At 37.8% G+C, this 22176-nt stretch overlaps 1 protein-coding gene across 2 annotated transcripts in view; it reads right to left on the bottom strand.

Moving 5' to 3' along the window:
* The window catches only part of Pak5 (p21 (RAC1) activated kinase 5), a 321615-nt gene that overhangs the window by 48588 nt on the left and 250851 nt on the right, over window positions 1-22176 (bottom strand). The window lies entirely within an intron of this gene.

The following is a 22176-nucleotide window of genomic DNA, read 5'->3' as shown; positions in this document are numbered from 1 at the left end:
AGGAACATTGACACATATATGTGTGTATGGTGTATGTAGTTTATATGGCCTGTATATGACATATACATATTTTATACGTATATGGTAACGAAAAAAATATCGATCGATTTCAGTGGCAAATTAAATTAAAAAAATATTTGGTGGGACTGGTGATTGACTCTAGAGCCTTTGCACTGAGCTACATCCATCCCTAGCTCCCCTCCCCCTTTTAATTTGAGACTGAGGAGGTCTTGCTAAGTTGTCCAGGCAGTACTCGAACATGCAATCCTCCTGCCTCAGCCTCCCTGAGTGCTGGGATTACAGGTGTGTGCCACTGTACCTGGCAAAATAAATCAAATATTGAACAATAATCTTAGCTTATCTCAATAGAGAGATCAATGAGATAGCAAAAGTCTACTTAGGTTGTCATGATCTTATTTATTAGTTTAAAGACAAATCCCTTCCCTACACTTCTTTCACCTAAATACACTCTAACCATCTAAAAATGAGCTGATAAGTTAAATTTTAACAGTATATATAATGTAGTTATAAAAACATATTTGATATTTTTACATTCATTATTCAAATGATTTGCAAAACCATAAACACTGTCACTGGAAATGGGTACTCACTTTTTTACATGTTTACAGAAGATATATAATAATTCATGCTATGAGACTTTATAAAAGGGAAGACACTTTCTGCAACTGAATAAGGAACATTGTGAATATTACTTATGCAGTTTAAGTTTTGACCACATCTGATATTCTTAGTAAGCATATAACTGTAATGTTTGCTGTGACCACGCTTCTGTACATCATCTTCACTGAATTTTGGGTGATTTGGTAATGATGTGATTGTACCTAGATCTTAGTGACAAACTGTTTTCTTTAATAACCCTAAATAACACTGGAATGCAAGGAACAGAGAAATAGCAAACTGTTTCCAAAGCGAGTCAGCTGTGCATCCACGAAGACAAGACATGCAGCAAAATATGATGGGGGCAGATTAAAGAACAAGGTGTTGTAAATTCCAGGATTTTAAGAGAAAAATACCTTTGAACAGGTAGCAAGGACTTCAAAACCATCTCAGTTAGTACAACATGAGATTTTAAATTGTCCTAGAGCTCATATTTTACAGATGAGTGGTTCTCAAACTATTCATGGTGAAAGTCAAGGGTTTTATTTTTTTCTCTCAAATATTCTTGGACTAACACTTTTGGTCTGTACCCTTTTCTTTCAAATAAACATTTTGTTTTATAATAATTTTAGATTAACATACAAGTTACAAAGAAAATACAAAGAATAAGTTATATACTTAACTTTCATTCACTTTTTCTTATGGTTAACATCTTGTATTACTATTAATGAAACTCCACATTTATTGGGATTTTATTTATTTTCTTCTAGGGCTCTGGGATTCCCTCAAGGAAGCTAATTACATTTATTTGTCATGTCCCCCTAGCCTCCTTTGGTCCATGATAATTTCTCAGTGATCAGATATTTTGCATAATATTCCTCAATTGGATTTTTCTGATGTTTTCCTCTTGGTTAAACTGGGATTATGAGTTTCAAAGGGAAAGGGAAAAGTAGCAATTTGATAATATAATATCCATTGCATATACCACCAACATGACTTTTTAGTAATAACATTAACCTTGATCACTTGGGTAAAGCAGTATTTACCAGTTTTCTACACTGTAAACTACACTTCTCTCACTTCCCCTTGAAAGCAAGACATATCTAGAGATCAAATGCTTCTTCCTGGGGTAGGTGTGTCTATATAAAGTGTTTGGAATTCTTCTGCACAGGAGATTTGCTCACTGTTCCACATTTAATAATTTATTTAATCATTTATAGCAATATGGATGGACTCATGGGATTTTTTGTACCAGGGATCACACTCAGGACCTTGTGCTTGTGAGGCAGGAAGCAGAACCACTGAGCTAAATCCCTGGCTCCTCATGGAAATTTTTAGAAATACTTTTGAGCTATAATCTACTACTGTGCTATTTGTTTTGTTGCTCAAATGATTCCAGCTTTTGTCACTGAGAGTTCTTTGAAGTTGGCTGCTGTGTTCTTTGACAATCCCTCTTCCTTTTATTTTTTGAATACTTCTTCACTATTAATCACTACGAGATGCTGTAGCTTCATCTTGTATTTTCCCTCTCTCTGTCCCCAAATCAGCCATTTCTCCAAGGAGACCTGGTTCCTTTTACTGGAGAGTGGTACTAGAAATGAGTACCTGGATTCTGGGTATACTCATCACTATTGGGGTGTCATTGCTTCCAGGCCTTCAGTGAACAGAGTTAAGAAATATGTGCTTGTAAACTAACCTGTATATACACACATCTAGAATTATATCTATCCATTTATCCTGTATTAAGCTGAGTACAAATTTATATTGATGTCTCTGAATCTGATCCAGTGTTACATGGTTCATTCTAGCTTTCCCTCTTACTTATGTCTGTAACCTCCCTCACTAACAATATGTCTAGATGTCCCCATAAAGCCTCATGCAGTCACAGATGGGGCTTTTTCAGAGGTGGCTGAAACTAGAGTGTGTGATTGATTCATGGTGCAGTGCTAGAATTAAGACTGCTACAATTAAGGGTGGGTGATTGTTAAATTATTCCACTGATTGGTTTGGAACCACCCTAATTCCAGTAGCCTGGATACAATATAAGGGACAGAAAGAGGCTTGTCTTGTCCCTTGCTTGCTTTGCTGCCTCCTGCCTGCCATGAACTGTTTCTCCTCTGTGATGCCTGTCTGCCATTCCACCCTGCCTTGGAGCCAGCTTATTATGGAATGAAACCTCTATAAACTGTGAGCTGAATAAACCTTTCTTCCCTTAACTTGTGAATGTTGAGTATTTTGTCTCAGCAAGGAGAAAAGTAATTAAGACACAGTACAAATGCCTGAACTCACCATCTGCCATTCCTTTACATACTCAGTCCCAGTTTAATGGTACAGCAATTTCAGAATTATTAACCCACTCTACTGTTGAAAACACCTTTGCTTACTCCAGTACTGTGCTTATATTCAGTTTTATTTTTTACTTTGGTCTTACAGTTTCCATTTAAAGAGTTGTCTTCCAATGATAGATTAATTTTGTGTGTGTGTGTGTATGTGTGTGTGTGTGTGTGTGCGCACACATTGAGGATTGACCCCAAGACCTCGAGCATGCTCAGCATGTACAATAGCGCTCAGCTATACCTGTATCCAAGGTTAGCGTCTGTTTCTGTATCCACTTCAGTAAAATAGTGGCTGCATTCATATTTCTGTGGGATCATAGAGGGTTGCTGTTTCTGTATGTAAATTTATCCATGGCGTCAGAATAGGGGTGTCTGATATTCCTCCCTCTGCACTTGTACTATATATTCAGAGAGGTGCAGTCAGTTCATGTGCAAAGGTATAGCAATAAACTTAATAAATGGAATTCTGCAAGTTTGTTAATGTAGAAGAGGAAATTAACATTATTATGAGCTTAATGCTATTTAGAGGAAAAAATAAAAAAGTTAAAAACAAAGTAGTATTTATTATCATTATTATGAACCATAGGCTTCTAGTACTTTTGACATCAGTCAAGTTACTTAGGCTTTTTAATTCACAGTTTCTTAATACATAAGATGGCAAGAAGGCATCTTTATCTCATTGGGTTAATGTGTTGATTTAAAAAGAAGTATAAAACATTTGATAGGATTCTTGGAAGATAGAATGTCCTAGTACATGTTGGTAATTAAGCTATTTTTTCAGTAAAATTTACTTTGAGATTAAGCTGATAATGTAAGAGGAAAGAAAGCTACAGTGAATCAGTGAATAGAAAGAAATAAATTTCAGTTCTATCACCTAGAAGAAATAGGATTCAAGCAGTAGATTTTAAGCAATTATTATTAGTAACTTTAGACACAGAACAGAATTCTTGAATTTACACAGAGGTAAATCTCAAGTTAATTACAATGGCTATATAAAAATAAGTACTCTTTAATAGAGCTAAATTTTATTATTTTTAAATACTGATTAGCACTCTGTTGGTGTCTTTCTTAAAAATGGAGTATACGTCAGAAAATTAACAAAATTAGACTTTTAAGATTTAAACTGTGAGATAAGAATGGAAAAGAAAGGCTACTAGAAATACAGCAAAATATTGATAGTGGATGTCTTTGAGTAGGGGATTGAGGATGATTTCTATCTTAGGCCAGGGCTTCTCAATTGCAATGTGTACCCAAATCACCCAGGGATACTGAGAAAGGAAGCTTCTGATTTAAGAGACCAGGGGAGAGACCTGCATGGATGAAGCTCTGAAAACTTCTCTGGTGATGCTCACTGTGGACATGATGGAATTAGCACATTTTCTGGATTTTCTGCAGTCAAGGTTACTTTTAAAATAAACAAACGTTAAGAAGGGATATGGCTTTTAGTATAATGGAAATCAGCATTATACACATAGACGAGTACTAAACATACTCCTTATTAACTACATATAATGATATAATGTAGTAATAAATTTATTTTATGTTCTGACCTCTCTCTATACATATAATGATGTGTATATACATATTGTGTTAAATGACTTGAAGTTACAGTTGGCCTTGGGAGCTACACTGATCAACAGTTTCTCTTTCCATATGAAAGTGAAATTTTTTAAATGCTTAACCAAAATGATGACCTAAATAGATTTTTGGTTTTAAAGGCTTTCACTGTTTGGGTGCACCTGCTGTTTTAGCATCATGATCTTACTATGAAGCTGTAACGCTGAGACTTACTAATAAATAAAACCTCGGTACCATGAAAGTAAATATGTGGTTGTAGATATTAGAAAAGAAGAAATTTTCATCAATCCATAGTCAAAACAGAACAAAAATAAAAACAAAAACAAAAACAAAAGACCAGAAGAGCCAACCCAACAAAAACCAATGGAAAGTAACACATGATCTAATTAATATACTCTCTTTTCTTGGATCTCGTTTTCTCATTTTTAGCACTTGAAAATGTTTGTTGATGGAGTACATTTATCACTTTTCAAGGTAGCAAATGCTTTCCCTTGTGAAAACTATTAGGTTAGTGTTAACAAGCACAGGCTCACGAAAATCTAAATGTTTATTAAAAAGGAATTACTGACTGGCTCAAGAAATGTAAAAGAAGGATATCATAACCTTACTTCATCAAGAAGGTCAATTAAGTGAAGGGAATTTTTTTTCATTGACTCAAGTTTCAATTCTGAAGTCAAAACTAGCAAAGCAATAATAATGAAATTCAAACATGTAGAATTTTCCAGCACAGTTTAACCAGGCTTTAGAACAGAAGCATCGCTATTTACTATTGTCAGCATCTGATGTTTATTAAAGGAAGATTGTGCAATTTTAGGGAGATCAATAATAAAACAATTGCAAGGGTATCCGTGAATTTTATGCTGTGGAACCTCTGGGAGTTAAAAATCAACGCAACCCAATCTATTTAAGTTTGAAGCTGAGGTTCTCATTGTCTTTCCATTGTACCCTGGACCAGCTAGGCATCTGTTTTGGCTGCCAGTGACAGCGGCCATATTTCATGGTGCCCCTTCTACAGGCTGGCGGCTGGTGATAAGCTATAATGGATCTGTCCAAGAGAACAGCTGTCTTCCCTTGTTTCCAGGGAGGCGATGAAAAAGTGCCTCTGCTCTCACAGACTGTATTAACCTTGACAATAATGAAGTGTCTAATTAACAGCTTTGCCCTAATAAGACCTCACGTTTCCTTTTCAAAAACAGTATCTTCCCTGCCCCTCAAGAACATGTTCCATTTTAATCATTCTGGGTAAATACTTCTCAGGAGGCCAATAAGGCCAAAATCCCTATGACTGAAGAATAAACCAAGACTCTCTTATGCTGTATCTACTTTTAAACTATCTACCTAAATTCTTACCCTGTTTGTAGCAAATCTATTTCTTTATTTCTATTAAGGTATGTGACTGGAAATACCTGGGTACATTTCACAACCAAAATAGAACCGAGATACTTGCATCCTTACGGGAAGAGATGCTGACTTTTGGTTGGATTTTGTAATATTGCAAGATCACGTGTCTATTTTTTTTCAGTTTTCTCTGTTTATCTTTCTTTGGTAACTACTGGGTGTTGGCCTAATTGCCTGTGTAGCTGAGAGTCATATATCCCTAGAAAAATATGACAATTTGGGCAGAATATCTTGGAGTGGAATTGGTGGTGAATATTTCTAAAATATGAAAACTCTTAACAAATTATGTAACATTTTTAATCACATAGAATTCAAATAACCCATTTCCTTTCTAAAAAATTATGCTTTTACAAATTACAGGAAAGCATCTACTTAAGAAAGATTTTTGTGGGGCCAGGGATTTAGCTCAGTGGTTCCGCCACCTCCTTTGCAAGCTCAAGGTCCCGAGTTTGATCCCCAGTAAAAAAAGAAAGATTTTGTGAATTTTGTAGAAATCAAGATTTTTCTCATTATTGAAAAATATTCAATTGTTTGTCATTTTCTTTGCCTGCTAAAACACAGTGATACCAATGCAGTTAGTGAGAATAATTTCTGGGGTGATTTTGGATTAACTGTTAATTTGGGAGAGTGAATGTGAAGTTTGTAGACTAGGTTCTTGGTGCTTGGAACATAAATTACCTGGGTTGTGGTCATTTAGTTCAACCAGTTAATAGATATTTAAAGTTTGTGTTTGGAGTCAATTTGATACTATGAGTAGTGTAGTAGAAAATTTAACTGTAATTTGCTTGCTGGTTTCTGGTTAAGTGACTAGGAAGCAATGAGATCTAAGGATTATCTCTGTTCGATAATTTATTCATTTGGTTAAAAAAAGTTATTTTTATGGGCAGAGATTATGCTGAGAAGAATAGAACAAGATTAAACAATCCATTTCTTAACTTGGGTAGTGAGTAGAATTTAATACGATTTTGTAGAAATTACATGTGCTATGAAGACATTTCTCATTTAATGACCCACCTGTATAGTGAGTATTCAATTAGGACGCACTGTTTGAACTTATGACAGGTGCTCAGACTTACAACCTGGCTTTTTTGTACAGTTCTGTCCATCTTGTTTATAGAGTTTCATTGTCTTTTTTATACGCCTTGTTGATACAGTACTGTAGTTTTTGTTGATTGTATAATATAGTACTATAGTTTTATGTTCTGTTATACATTACACTACTGCATGCAAGAGTTATGCAAATAAAAGCAAAGTCATCAAATTGGAGTTTCCTTTGACCATTTCTTTGCTCTGAATATTGTAATGTACATACTATGTACAATTCCTCATCTAGCAACTCATTCATTTAATGACCTGGTTGCAGTAATGGAACTCAGTTGTTAAATGAGGAGTGCCTGTATTCAGATCTTAGCTTGGGCTCTCTGAAAGCAAAGCAATTTCTTTTGGGAAGTGAGGTCAACAGTGGCAGGAATTGGGTAACAGGAAAGAAGAGAAAGGCAATTCGAGAGTGTGTTTACACCTTGCTTTTTATGGTTACTGAGAGCTCTTCTGCAGAGCTGTGAAGCCTGTGTTTCAGGACTGATCAGTCTGTTGATCTGCCTGCTCTTGAATCTTGTGTCAAAAATGGCTAAGAGACCTGCCCCAGGTATTCCCCAGGTGACAGTAAAGGAGCCTCCAGGTCAGAAAGCAGAGGTAAATGCTGCAATTGAAATGAGCAGCAGATTGCCTCAGCAATGGCTGGAATGATAAAGGATGGCCTAAAAGATGTGAAATGGGATACAAGAAGTGTTCAAAACTCCTATTCCCAATACATATTTCACAATTAAAATTTTGAGAATGAAGTAAGATAGGCCTCTTTCTCATGTACCAATGGGTATGACATCAGCCTTCTCCATCATTGTGGGAAGCATGCTAGGTGGCCACTGAAGATGTGTACATCCCTTTCACAGTGTCGGGTTGTTTCTGTAAAGCTGTTTTCAACCAGGATCCACATCTTCTGGCATCCATTACATCCAGATGAGGCCATAGAACCAATTCTCAACCATGGAAGATGAGCAGGATGTGATATCTATCTTTTCTAGGCAAAAGTCACAAAGAAATGTCCTTTTTTCTCCTTAATCTTCTGTCTGCCAGCTGGATGGAGAAGATCTGGCAGGACACTCTTAGCTGCTAGGGGGTGACAGAGTTATGAGATAGACTCTACATTGTTCAGTGACCAGGTAGAAGGCCACTCTCTGGCCAGGAGGCTCCACATTCAAGATAGAGTGAGAGATTGACTCCTCCAGGCTGAGTATCTTTTATCCAGAAGTTTTGGGACCAAAAATGTCTCATATTTCAGATTTCTTTTTGATTTTGGAATATATGCATAGACTTTCCTGTTTGAGCAGCTCTAATTAAAAAATACAAAATTCAAAATGCTCTGAAATTGAAAACTTTGGAGCTTTGATTTCAGAACATTTTGAAATTTGGACGCTCAATCTGTATTTTGTTGACTTTAAGGATTAGGGTTATGGTTGGATCTTAGCTATCCTGCAAAGACTGATGTGTTGAAGAGTTGGGCCCCAGCTGATGGAACTTTGGGGAGATGGTGGAACCTGTGGGAAGCTGAGCCTAGTGGAAAGCAGTTGGGCCACTGGAAGACTTTGCAGGGATATTGGCCCTTTACTTTCCTTCTTTCTTTCTGCTTCCTCCTACCATGTGGTGAGAGGCTTTACTCTTCCCTGTGCTCTCTTCCATGATGTTCTTTCTTGCTACAGGTACAAAAGCAAAACAGTCAGTTGACCATTGGCTGAAGCCTCTGAAACTCTGATCCAAAATAAAACATTTCCTCCTTTTAAGTTGATTTTCTCAGGTATTCTGTCAAAGTAATGGAAAGCTAACTCAAAGTAATAAAGGTAATAAAATCTTAACTAACGTATAATTATCATGATTAGAGTGATTCTAGAAATTAAAAAGTAGACCTGGAATAAGAAGAAGCAGGGAGCTGGGACAGACTCTATCTTGTTCATAGCAAGTGAGCCCAGGCCAATTCTTCATATCTGGCACTGACCATGGCATCACACCAGCCCCAGGGATGCCAAAGAGAGCAATTCTAGTTACCACCCAAACAAAAACTGATAATATCCCAACAGAAGAAATGGCATTGAGAACCCAAAGCCTGACACAGAGCACTAAGAGCTGTGCATAAGACTGCTGTCCCAGGTTGATTTTCAGGTATCAATAGAGTGCGACCATGTATGAACAAATATTTTATTTTTCGGTATTTCAGGATGAGATATAAACACAAACAATAGTAGTGAAAGAATACACATTCATTTTGAATGTACCACTCAGGGGCTCGTCCTTGGTTGAGATTAGTCTCTGGGATGGATTACTTGCAAAATAGGCACAAGCATTGCCCTCCTTTTGCAATGTAATTCTGCAGTGGTTTGCAAGGGGAGGTGGAGCCTGTGTCACCTACCTTTGAATCTGGATGGCTGTGTGGCTTGGTTATGCAAAGGGAGGTAGCAGAAGTGACATTATACAGTTCTGAGTGCAGGCCCACAAAGTCTAGCAGCTGGTGCCTTCTTTGCTGCTTCTCCCAGATAAAAAAGTGGGCTGGCTAACTGGAAGGTCAGAGTGGAGCCTGGCCTACTGGATCAGTTAGCCCCAAGTCATCTAAGACCCCCTCTGCTCCATGCTGGTCAGAGCAGGAGCTGCAGAAGCAAGGAGACATAAAGGCAGTATCTGGGCCCTTTTCTATTAGGGCAGGTAAACGAGACTGCTTGTCAGGGAAAGGGCTTGTGTGCCCGTGTACAAGAAATGTTAATCTATGTTGTATCTAGTGTGGACACATTCAGAGATGAGTCCCCAGGGTAGTGGTTTCTCTTGAATTATGAGAACCATGAGTCCATTCTATATCTAAACGCTTTGGTCCCTAAAGAATGAGTCAGCATAAATAGGTATAGAGCCAGAGTTTAAGTGTGAGCTGGGCCTGTTTTTTTGTTTTGTTTTGTTTTGTTTTGTTTTGTTTGCAGAAGTCATTTCAAGCAGCATATCTTCATCCAATCAAAATTTTCATTGCAGTAATTATATAGTTTCCAATAATAATTTAGAAATTCTTAATCGAGCCATTAGATATCAGACTGCTTCTCCAGATTTAGATTATGCATAAGGTCAGGCATGTGTTCCTTCTCTCTCTTCCTCTTCCTTTTCTAAATCTTAAATATTACATTTTCAGTTTTTGAGAATAATATATTGCTACTAACTAGTCACTAGTCATGGTTAACATAATCACCATGTTGCACAATAGTTCTCTTGAGTGCATTCTTCCTATCTCATTGAAATTTTGTGTTATTTGACCAACAACTCCCCAGCTTTTCACCTTCTTCCAAGCCCCTGGTAACCATTGCTTCTACCTATTTTATATGTAAATGAGATCACATGCTTGTCTTATTTCACTTAATATAGTGCCTTCCAGGTTCAATCCTATTGTCACAAGTGACAGAATTTGAAGACCAAAAACTAAACCACTCTATGCATATGCTACATTTTTTTCATCCTCTCATCTGTCAATGGAGATCTAGGTCAATTCTGTTTTCTGTACTTTGAATGCTGCTGCAGCCAACATGGGATTGCAGCTGTCTCTTTCACATACTGACTCCACTTCCTTTTCATGTATCATAGTCCTAGCACTAGGATAGCTGATCACATGGCAGTTCTATTTTTGGCTTTTTTTGAGGCTCCATCCCTTTCTATTCTAAATTTTTACAATTTTATTTTAAAAACTCTTTAAAAGTAGAGACATTATATCAAAAACTTTTAAAATATGGTTACTAGGAAATGTAAAATTAAACATAGAGTTTACTTTTAATTTCTATTGGACATCACTGATCTAAAGGAGAGATGGACCAACTATGGGCCAAATCCCATCCTCTGCCTGTTTTTGTAAATAACATTTCATTGGAACACAGTCACGTCTACTTATTTTCACACAGTGTATGGCTGCCTATGCGCTACAGTGTCAGAGTTCAGTATTTCTAACAGAGACCATGTGGCCCACAAATCATACCATATTTCCTGTTGGTCCATTTACGTAAAGAAGCTTGCTAAACTCTGAACCAGACCATCACTGGTCGGACAGGTTTTTGAGAAAAACTCTTGTAGTACTGGATTTCTGGGCTGCATTGAAATGAAACAGTCTCCTTACAGCATGTACTTCCTCAGAGGGGTGGGGGTCACAGGGCACCACAGGACAGCTTGGGTCATTTACAGTCTATGGTCCTATAGCAGAAGAGGCCACGGAACACAGGCCTCTCCTCTCCTGAGTCAGTGCAGTCTGTGGACCTAACCAGTTTATCAGGATAAGAAGCCCATCATATTCCCAAAGAAATTCTAAGCAACCAGTCAGAGAATCAAGCTGGCTATGTTCTTCCTGGCTGGTAAGTTGGACCATAGGCAACAGTAGATGTGATGGACATAAGCAAGAATTTAGCATTCCCCCTGCCCCCACATATGATCTTTAAACAATTTATTTAAACAATTATTTATCTGAGCTGATGAAAAAAATGTCAACTACCATTCCATGTGTAGTTTAAAACAGCTTCTAGCCACTAACATGGATTACATACACACTATATATGGAGAAAATTAGAAGTGTTTTTCCCACTTTTAATCCTTACAAGAAGACTCTGAAACAGATGGCATTTTTACTCCTTTGCACAAAGGAGGGATACAAGACTCAGAGTCTGAGTAACTTGCCATGCCAAGGAGGGTTGGAAAGCAAGGCCCACCCTAACATGCCGCAAATATCGCCTCTCAATATAAAACAAAGAACAGGGCACATCTTATGCGAAGCTTAAACTCCAAGGGGTGGACAGGACAGTAAAAGATAGCCAGGACAAGGTGAACCAATTTTGTGATACAATAGAAGGAATGAATGTACCATGGAATGTGGGGGGCCTTGTCCCCCCCCCCCCCCCGCTAGTACTCTTGAGTGCCTTTTATGGGCATGTCTAAGCCTGCTGCAAGTCTACCCGGCAACAAGGAAGTAGCCCCAGTACCCTCCCCTTGCTCCCTCCCTCTAGCCCTACGGTATATATGTTGTAACAGCTTCTGCAATAAACGAGACTTGATCAGAAACCTGTCTTGTCTCCATCTCTCGTGTCCCCTGTCCTTTGTCATTCTCACCCCCCCTCTAGGGTCTCCGTTGACTTACCCGCGGGCCGGGACAATGGAACAGTAATATAAATATTTCCAGAAGCGAAATATTTTTAAAATTGAGTTCTGTTTAAATTTTAAGTTATGTTTAAAAAGCAGATCATTCTAGGAATTGGCAACAAACAGGCTGTCTTTGAAATGAGTAGCTTTAGAGTAACTTTAAATTTTGTCCCTGTAACAAAAGAAATATTAAACTGCATTTGTTCAAGACACTGCCATTTAACAAGTGAATAACAAAGTGGGTAGTCTACTCAATTGCCACTCTCCTTCCAAAACCAAATCAATTGATTAAATGATGCTTGAATTATTGCTAATATGCACTATTAAAGGTCAAAATTATTTGCTTTGTTTCATATTCTATGTAAAAAAAACCCCATATTTATTTTAAATTTGATCAATTAAATTTTGCCTTTCAGTGTTCAAAACAAATTTCTGTTGTCTTTTTTCCCAAACCAACATTTCAAACAATCTTTACCAATGTGAAAATTATCTCTTGAAGACATAATAAATGTAAGAAACTTATTAACCTGGAAATAAAACTGCTAGGTGGTTAAGTAACATTTTAAAGTACAGAGTTGGTGCTATAATGATATAGTTCATATTTTAGAAATTAATTGGTCTCAGATTCAAAAAAAAAAAAAGTATGCGCCAGAGGAGAATATCTGGGCTTGAAATATCCCAAACATTTCAGAAGTATGAAACTCTTAAGCCTATTAAATACTAAGGTTAACTTTACCAAGCATTCCTATCAATGAGTCTATTTTTGTGTGTGTGTGTGAAAACAGTTACCCCTATGGGAAGGGTACTTATTGGAAAGGGCCCAAGGGAACACTCTGAGTGATGACAGAGTTCTCTATCTTATTTTGTGTTGTGATCACATAAATGTATATATACAAAAAAATTCAGGAAGTTGAACTTGCCAAATATATGCCTTTTATATGTAAATCATTTCTTTGCTAAAATATATTGGAATGGCATCAAGTCACACTGGTGCTAGATTTTTCCAGCAAGTCATCCTCTACATAGCTCTTGAAAGGTGGACACTAAATACATCCCAAAACGGGTGTTTGCTAGTCACTGCCATGGATGGATGGCAACAGGTAGGTGATGATGAGCACCAGAATGTGGATGATCCACAGAGCTTAAATTGGGAGGTAATTATTCAAGGAGATGGCTGGTAAGTTAAAGTAAGGGTAATGGAGTTTGGTCAAAGACTGAAGATCTAGAACAAAGACAAGAACAGGTATGGTGTGGGTAGGCTGCTGAGTCTGAGAGGAGAAAAATCCCATCTTTTAAACCCAAGAAAAGACATGGGAGCATATCTTGAATATGCTGAAAAAAACCTCCTAACATGCCAAAGAAATACTGTTATTAAGAGTTGGCAGCTCCCTTCATTCTGTCTCTTTACCATTTCCATAAAGGGAGTCTAGTGCTTCTCTGCCAGCTAAGTTGGCTCACTGAGAGAAGCCTGTGAGTCTGTGAGGCTTTCCTTGTGTATAGCAGAAGACTAACTCGGCAACACTTCTTTGTTTTATGTAAATACATAGAATAAAATTGTGTGGAGTTTTTTGTTCTCCTCAAGACTCAAATGAAAAGTTTAGAATGGGCTTTGAGGTTTTCTGATAGACCTCACAAGGCTAAGGCAGTGAGAGATTCTGTTTCAGCCAGCAGCCTCATGGGCAGCAGTTCAGCCCCAGCTCCCCACCCATCTGGAGCTGCAGGCATTCCTGAACCAGGGCTCTACCCAGACCCACTGCACCCCTGGTGGTGGTTCCAGGTGTCACCAATTTCTAAATCTCCCTGGGTGATTCTAGTATGACATCCAGTTTGGAACCATATTGTAGACTTTCTCTCTCTGCTACTCAGAGAGGCCCCCAGATCAGCAGCCATCAGCCTCACTTAGGAATGCAGAGGCTCAGTCCCATCCCAACCCATTAAGCGACAATAGAATGACCAAATCTTCAGGTAACTCCATGTACACTGAAGGTGGAGAAGCACTTCTGTGCTGTCCTTTCCACAACCCAAACTATTTTGATTGAATGAAGACTTTGAAAGTCAGTTTGCTTGGTGATTTATAAACATATATATGAGGTTTAAAAATACAATTTGGAGTAACAAGTGTGCAGCTATAGAGACATCTGATTTCATATATACAGAATTGATCAATATACATACACACACATTTATCTATATCTATATACTTACATATAGTATATTATATATGTAATAATACAATATATATTATTAATCTATATTATAATATATATAATATTTCTTAGTCATTAAAGCCAGATTAGTAGGGCAATTTCTGTATTTTATAGAAAAATAAATAGCAATCCAAAACAGAAAGTGGAATGATTGATTCATAGCATAAAGGGCACCTCTGGGTATTACATTCCTAATGTGTTCTCAGACTTAATGATTGAACACATTTATCCTATTATGATTGTGTTCAAACATCCCAGAGATCAGGTTTAAACTCAGAATTTGGAAGTCTACAGAGTTTACTGGGTAATCTTGTCTACTCCTTCAAGGTTAGGAAGAGAACAGAAAGAACCTTTGCACCAACACAGAGAGAAAATCCAGCACTGTTCCTTGTGAGTTACCTTGTCAAAACAAGGTGATTCTACAACTTCTCTTCCCTGAGCAACACCTTAGATAAAGCTGAGACCCACACAACACACATACGCCAGAAAAGACTCAAGCAATATTATCTTTGCTTTTCCCAAATTGTACCGAATCCTTTACTTTTTTTATAATATCACAGGTAACATAAGAAACAGATGGAATCTAGTGTTGCTTTTGCCCTAACAATGTTTATGAAGACATGAGTCATTAAGTTATTCAGGATCCCCATAGAAAGATCTCGCAAAATGCATACATAGATATGAGTTGGAAAATTTTGCTTTGCTACAGAAAAGACTGCTTTTCTGTTTCTTTTTTCTATTGACAAAAATCTTATAACCATTCAAATGGGCTCCCAAGAGGCTTGAAAAAAATTAATGGCTTAACTATCTTGTTTGTATGTAACACCTATATATTCATATTCTTTTTTATTGTCATTTCTGTCCTTCACAATTTACACCATTCTTGGTCTTCAGTCTTTAATTGTATTTATAAGTTGCCACATGTTCATTATGGAGGATTCATCCAGATATTAATATAAATCCTTTAGGGGAACAGAGTAGCTTTTCAAAAAATTCCTCTCAGCTACCAGCTTAAGTGCTATAATCATCATTCCTTAAGTAACCCATTTAAGTAATCCTGTATAATTTATAAATCTCTTCATCCTACCTCTCACTCATGACACTGGATTAAATTCATTACTAGGGTCTTATGGAGGTTGTGTTTATTCCTTAAGAAAGTACAATTTCACAAAGGGGGAATATAAAACTTCCAACGTCTTCAGAAGTTTAGAAATAGATGACAGAGATACGGTAAAAAATCCTTATGCCCAGACTGTATCCAAGAACAAATTAATAAGAATCTCTGTAGTGAAGCCCAGACAGGGAGCTTTAAACCTCTCCCAGGTGACCTCAGTGAGCAGGGAAGGTAGAAAACCAGCACCTGGATTCAGTACAAATTGAACTTCATTAGGAATACAAACTCCCGGAATCTTGGAACATATAGATTCCAATTGAACAAGTCTGACAAGGGGCAGAGATTCTAACCTAACAAGGGGCTGGTGCTACTGGTCTAAAGAGCACATTCTGTATTTCAAGGTCTTGAAGTTCAGATCAAGTTCATTTAATGGCTGTGTTGTGGTTTGCATATTCCAAGGAAAATGTCATCACCACTCTGTTCTACGGACAGTACTAGAGGTCTGGTTCAGGTTTTGTTGTTGGCAACTATGCAACCATGGTCAAATCATTTTAACCTTGTGAGTCTGTGTTTTCTGCTGTACTGAAAGGGATTTCCTGATTCTCTTTCAACTCCAGCACTCTGTTGCTTTGAAGGCTTTCTTCACTTCTCAGCTGCTCCAGAAGTGCCAAGTCTGCAAAGTAACTGGCTGGACTGAAAAACAATCAGATGGGCACTTAACTCCTGGAAAAGAAAATGATGTGCACCAAATGGAGTTAGTGTATAATCTGTTATAATTTTAAATTCCTAGAACAAGCACTGACCCTTTATGTATACAACTCCTGGGTTAGTTATATGAGACCATAATGCCACAAAGCATTTGGTATCCTGACACATTCTTATCAGATAGGTATATGTGTGCACAAGTAGGCATATGCATGTTTGAAGAAATGTATACTAGATTATAGAAAAAGAATACAAGTGATGCCTTAGATTTTTAGCCCAGAGTGCCCTGGGAAAGAAAGAAAACAAAATATGCATGTAAAATTCAATTTGTGTAAGACTGTCTTTTCCTCTGTATAACTGTGGTAGGCTAATGCAAAAATGGCCCTGATTCTTCCTCTTCTGTCTCTTTGCAGGTCCTTTGCAACATGACTCTGCAGTTTCTCGCATCAGAAGATGAAGTATGTTTCCCATACTTTGGGTTTAACTACATGGTTTGCTCTGTCCAACAGAATGCAGTAGAGCTGATGCTATGCCCTTCTGGCCCTTCTAGTTTTGAACTCTTCTTAGTTGCCATGTGAACAAGCCTGGACTAGCCTGGTGAAAAATGAGACGTGTAGATCAGAGACAAGTTATTCCAGCTAGAGCCTTGTGAGACCAGGGACCAGCCAGCCTCCTGGAGCTGATTCAGCAGCTGACACGTGAGTGAACCCAGATGAGACTAGAACTCCCAACTGAGCTTTTCAGAACCACCACCTTGCACAATTGTGAGGAAAAATAAATGCTCATTGCTTTAAACTCTCCTTTTATTGTGGAAATATATATATATAACAAAATTTACCATTTTTAACTATTTTAAAGTATATAACTTAGTGGCATTAACTACATTTACAATTGATCTACAACCATCACTAGTGTAAATTTCCAGCCTCCCCAAATAGAAACTGTAACCATTATAAACAAAAATTGTCCCTTCTTGCCTCTCATCTATTTTTTTCTCTGTATGAATTTGCCTATCTAGGTTTCTCCTATAAGTGGAGTCATACAATACAACAATGGTTTTTTGTGTCTGGTTTATTTCATGTACCATGTTTACAAGGTTCATCTATGTTGTGGCATGAATAAGATTTTCATTTCTTTCAAAGACTGAATGGTATTCTTTTGTGCCCAACCCCCAGGCACACTTTTTGTTTATCCATGCATTTGTTGATATCCAATTGGGTTGTTTCCACTTTTCGCCTACTGTGAACAATGCTGCTGTGAATGCTAGTACATGAGAACCTGTTCAAGTTCATGCTTTCTATTTCTTTGGGCATGTACTGAGAATCACATAGGAAATCTAAATTCAAACCTTCAGGGAACCCGTAATCTGTTTTCCACAGTAGCTGCCCCATGTGACATTTCCACCAGCAGTCCAAGAGGATTCTAGTTTCTCCACATCCTTGACACATTTGATATTTTACATCAGTTTTTAAAACATAGACATAGACATCCTGATGGGTGTGAAGTGGTATCTCATTGGGGTTTTGATTTGCTTTTAACCAGTGACTAATGATCCTCATCAATCTTGCCTGTACTTGTTCGTCATTTGTGTATCTTCTTTGGGAGAAATGTCTATCCATGTTCTCATTTTTCTTCTAAGAGTTCTATAGTTTTCATTCTTATATTTACATCTTTGATCCATTCTGAATAAATTTCTATGTAGTATAAGGTAAGGATTCAGCCTCATTCTTTTAAATGTGGATATCCAGTTTTTCCAGCACTATTGTTGAAATTATTCTTTCCCAGTAAATAGTCTCGGCACCCTTGTGGGTTTATTTCTTGAGAAAGTCTATTCCCTTGGTGTTGATGTCTGTCTTCATGCCAGCACTATGCTGTTTTATTTTTATGGTAGCTTTATAGTTAAGTTTTAAGATCAGGAAATTTGATTCTTCGAACTTTGTTCTCAAACTTTTACATTTTTGAAGAGTGTTCTAGATCTTTGGGATCTATTGAGATTCTAGACTTTTAGAATTTTCTCTCTCTCCTCCTCTTCCTCCTCCTCCCTTCCCTCCTCCTTCCCATTCCCCTCCTGTTCCCTCTTTTATCCTCTTTGTCCTCTTTCTCCTCCTTTTGTGGTGCAGATATATATATATATATATATATATGTAAAATATATATGTAAATATAAAATATATATATATACATATATATATGTAAAATTTGACTGGGGGTTGAACCCAAGCCCTTTCACTGAGTCACATCCCTAGAATTTACAAAAAATATTTTGAGACACAGTTTCCTTTTTGATAGAGATTGCATTGAATCTGTAGATCACATTAGATAGTACTATCATTTTAATATTAAGTCTTCCAATTTATGGGAACCAGATATCTTTCTATTTATTCATGGCTTCTTTAATTTCATTCAGCAGTGTGAGCTTCCAGATCTTTAGTTTCACAGTGATTTGGGACACAGAATTATTTGTGATAGCAGACAACTGATCCATTATTGATATTAGTCCAGGCCACTGACTCTAAGCTTACTGATTTCTCCACTGGCCAGCAAGCTCCCAGCAAAGGATTAACCTTCCTCATTTGCAAAACAGATTGTCAAAACTGCTTCCCTCCTGTTTTCCTAGAGGGTCTTCTACAAAACTATCACTTTTGTTCTCTCTTGCCCCCTCTACCCACTGGTCTGCATGTGACAGGTGTGTGATTTATTTTTATGGGGGAGAAAGGTGAAGGGTAAGGTCACATGCAAAGCCCCCAGGACCATTTATTCATTTTTCTGGAGTTTGCTGTCTGCGTAGCTTGTGTATTCTACTTCCATGTGGCAAGAGCCTTGAATTTTCCTTCTGGAGGCCAACAGTCCCACTCTGACCGAATAGGAGCAGGTGATGGGTGTGGTTAGATGTGACTCTCACTGCAGCAGCCTGGGTCAATGTCAGCTTCACAGAGCTCTGTCATGTGTAAGCTGAAGGACTGAGGTAGTGTATGTAGTACAAGGTCAGTCTCCTTAGCAAATGAGGCTTTACAACAATAAAGCTGATAAATGGCTCTCCATCTATCCTCCCCACAGTCTAAGTACAAGGGAGAATCTGCAAATATTTCACATTACCTTAACCCCATGTGTAAATGTAGTCATTTGCATCAGTCTTGGAAATGAGAACAAACCATGCAAGAATTCCATGGATGTGGGAATTAGGGAAGGGGCTGCTATCAGTGAGAGGGAGAAGAGATAAGGAGACAAAAAAATTCTGAAACAAAAGAGTGGTTCTGTAACAATAAAATTACACTTTACTAATCACTGTGTGCAATCATCTCTCTTCCTTTTGATTTTCCTAACAGCCCAAAGGAGACATAGATTACTATTATGCCTCATTTTACTAATGAGAAAAGAGTAGTTACAACAACTGCCCAAGGTTTCACAGCTCCTTCGATGTTGGAATAGACGAAAACATCACTTCAATTCTCCCCTCCTCCCTGTAATGATTACACATCCCACCCTTGGCGGGTGACATTGTAGAGCATGCCGAATACATATCCCTGAGACATTGACTGTGAGGTTGGCAGGTATTTTGCTTTGGCTGTTGGAATGTTGGTGAACTGACAAACATAGAGGCTATTGAAGGCACATTGGTTGGTTCCTGGAGTTCCTGCCATCTGCTCTGAACAACCTGAGCTTGTAGTTGTTGGTCTATGAAAAATGCCAAGAGGCATCTAGAACAGACCTGAACCCAGTGTAAAACTGCAGCCAAACTCAGGTGACCTGAAGCTTGAAGCAGAATAACATAATCAATCATGGACCCACAAACAAACAAAAGAAATGCTTATTGGTATAAGCCCTTAGAAATTTGAGTTTTGTTTGCTGTATAGCATTGTTGAAACTATAGTTGACTAATACAGTGATGAAGATAGGATTGAATTCCAGGAACATCTGAATGTAGTCCCCTGGACCCTAACTTTCCTAATCTTTAACCTGGGGAATAATCCTGTCTTTGGTGAGGCCTGTTGTATTCAGGAGAAGCAGGGCTCCTCAGTGTCTGGGCTGTGCCTGGTATCTATGCTCACCTGCCATACATTTGTCATTTTTATGGGTAGAGCCTCAGGTTGATTTGTCAGCTGGTGTCTGAAAATCTAAAGGTTCTGTTTTGCAATTTATTCTGTTATCATCTTGTACTGTAGGACTTTTCCATGCTAGATTGGTAGCTAGTAAAAAGGCTTGGTTTACATGCAACATTTGACAGGGCTGAGATCCAGCTCTGCTCCAAATCAGTCAAATATGACCACAGCATCTGAACAAACAGCAGAAAAGACCTTCTTTTTTAACCCAAGGCTGTTTTCCTTTTAAGGGATAATTTGAACTTAATCCAGGGAATTCCCTATTTTGCCTGTAATGGAAATTTAGCAGGCAAAGAAAAAAATCTATTTCATTTATTCTTTAACCAGAAAATAACAAACCAAAAATCAAGCAAGCAAACAAACAAAAGAAAGACAACATGTCATTACCACTCATGCATTTTAGTTCCTGTTATTCTCAGTCACAGATGGTTGAGACAGAGGTGGCTTTGATAGGAAAGTCAAGTTGATTTATTTTGCCTCATTTTGTCTTTGCACAAAACCTAGGAAGTTGCAAGGGTCACTTTCAACACAGAAGGCTCACACAGCATAGCAAATTGTTAAGTAGGGTGGCCTGGAGAGGAATGATCAGAGATTCTGCTAGAGAAGAAAATGGTTAAATCTCCTATTAGCTACCTATTCAATGATACCACAGTTTTTTGGATGGACGGAGTTCTCAAGAGCAATGCAGCCCTTCTTGGCTCTTTTTGGAAGTGTTTTTTAAGTGGAGAGGGAGAAGATGTTAGGAGAAGCAAGTCTTTTGTGGTAGGGAGAGGTAGTTGATCTCTATCAACTCTTCCACTGGTTTCTTACACCTACTTCTGTGAATACTTGTACTTCTTCCACCTCATTCTTCCAGGCTTCTGATTTTGCCCTACTTAAATCAGAGAAACAGCATTTCTTGGTACTTCAAAGTTTCTGCTTCTCCATTCTTATCTCCAACTAACATACAGCTTCTGCCCCAGTAAAATCAGGACAATGTTTCCCACACCATTCTTCTCGACAAGCTAATGTTCATATATATTAATCAGACAAAATTATCTATATCCTGACTCAGTGACTGGGTTTTATGTTTCTAGACAGCTTCTGTATTCTGTTTATTTTTCTATATTTACAGATAATATTATGGTGCTTACAATGTGCAATGCACACTGTATTGATGAAGTGATAATGCACAATAGGACAGGCCTTTGCCTTGGCCCCATGTTTTTTTTCCATAAGATGTTCTGTCCCAGAAGTGGGCTGCAAGGTGTTCCTGCTCAGTGTATCAAAATGTTCTCGGACTGTGCTCCATGATGTAGCTGCTCAGTGTATCAAAGGTATTTTGTTCAGACAATGTAACTGTTAGTATCTAATGTTTTTACCTAAGTTTCCCCTCTTCTATCTATGCCTCCATCCTAAAAGGTTCCTCTCAACTTCCTTTCTTCAACAGTCTCTCACTGCAGCTCAATGCTGAGGATTCGGAGTGGACAAACTCCTCTGAGCCGTTGGCTAATAAAAGGCTTTTCTTCCTCTCTTCAAATAACTGTGAGATTCTCGTCTTAAAATTGCTGTTGCTGTAACAAAGAGCTGTTCTGCTTTGCCACAACAGTATGAAGTATCCTCTGTTTCTGTATATTGTCTTCTAACAATCCTATGAGGTCTACATTATTATTATCCTCATTTTATAAATAGGAATTGAGGCCTGAGCTAATAACCAGGAAAGCTGTGAACTTGAATCTAGGGTATCTTGCTATACGATGTACATCTTAGCCAGTAAATCTGCATTACTAATATGAGAAAACACTCTTTACCTCCTGGGAATTAAGAGATTTATATGTATTTCCAAATTAATCTACTTAATAAACCAATAAGATTAGAAGAATTATTATCACTGTAGTACATGAGGAAACCAAGTCTTGGAGAAGGTGAAGTCACTAAGTCAG

The sequence above is a fragment of the Heterocephalus glaber genome, unplaced genomic scaffold, assembly GCF_053883595.1.
Source record: "Heterocephalus glaber isolate CG9 unplaced genomic scaffold, H.glaber_assembly_v1.0 deba00001532, whole genome shotgun sequence".
In the NCBI taxonomy this organism is placed as follows: Eukaryota; Metazoa; Chordata; class Mammalia; order Rodentia; family Bathyergidae; genus Heterocephalus; species Heterocephalus glaber.
Note: the sequence above shows the minus strand (reverse complement) of the source record. Positions and strands in the feature narration are given on the sequence as shown.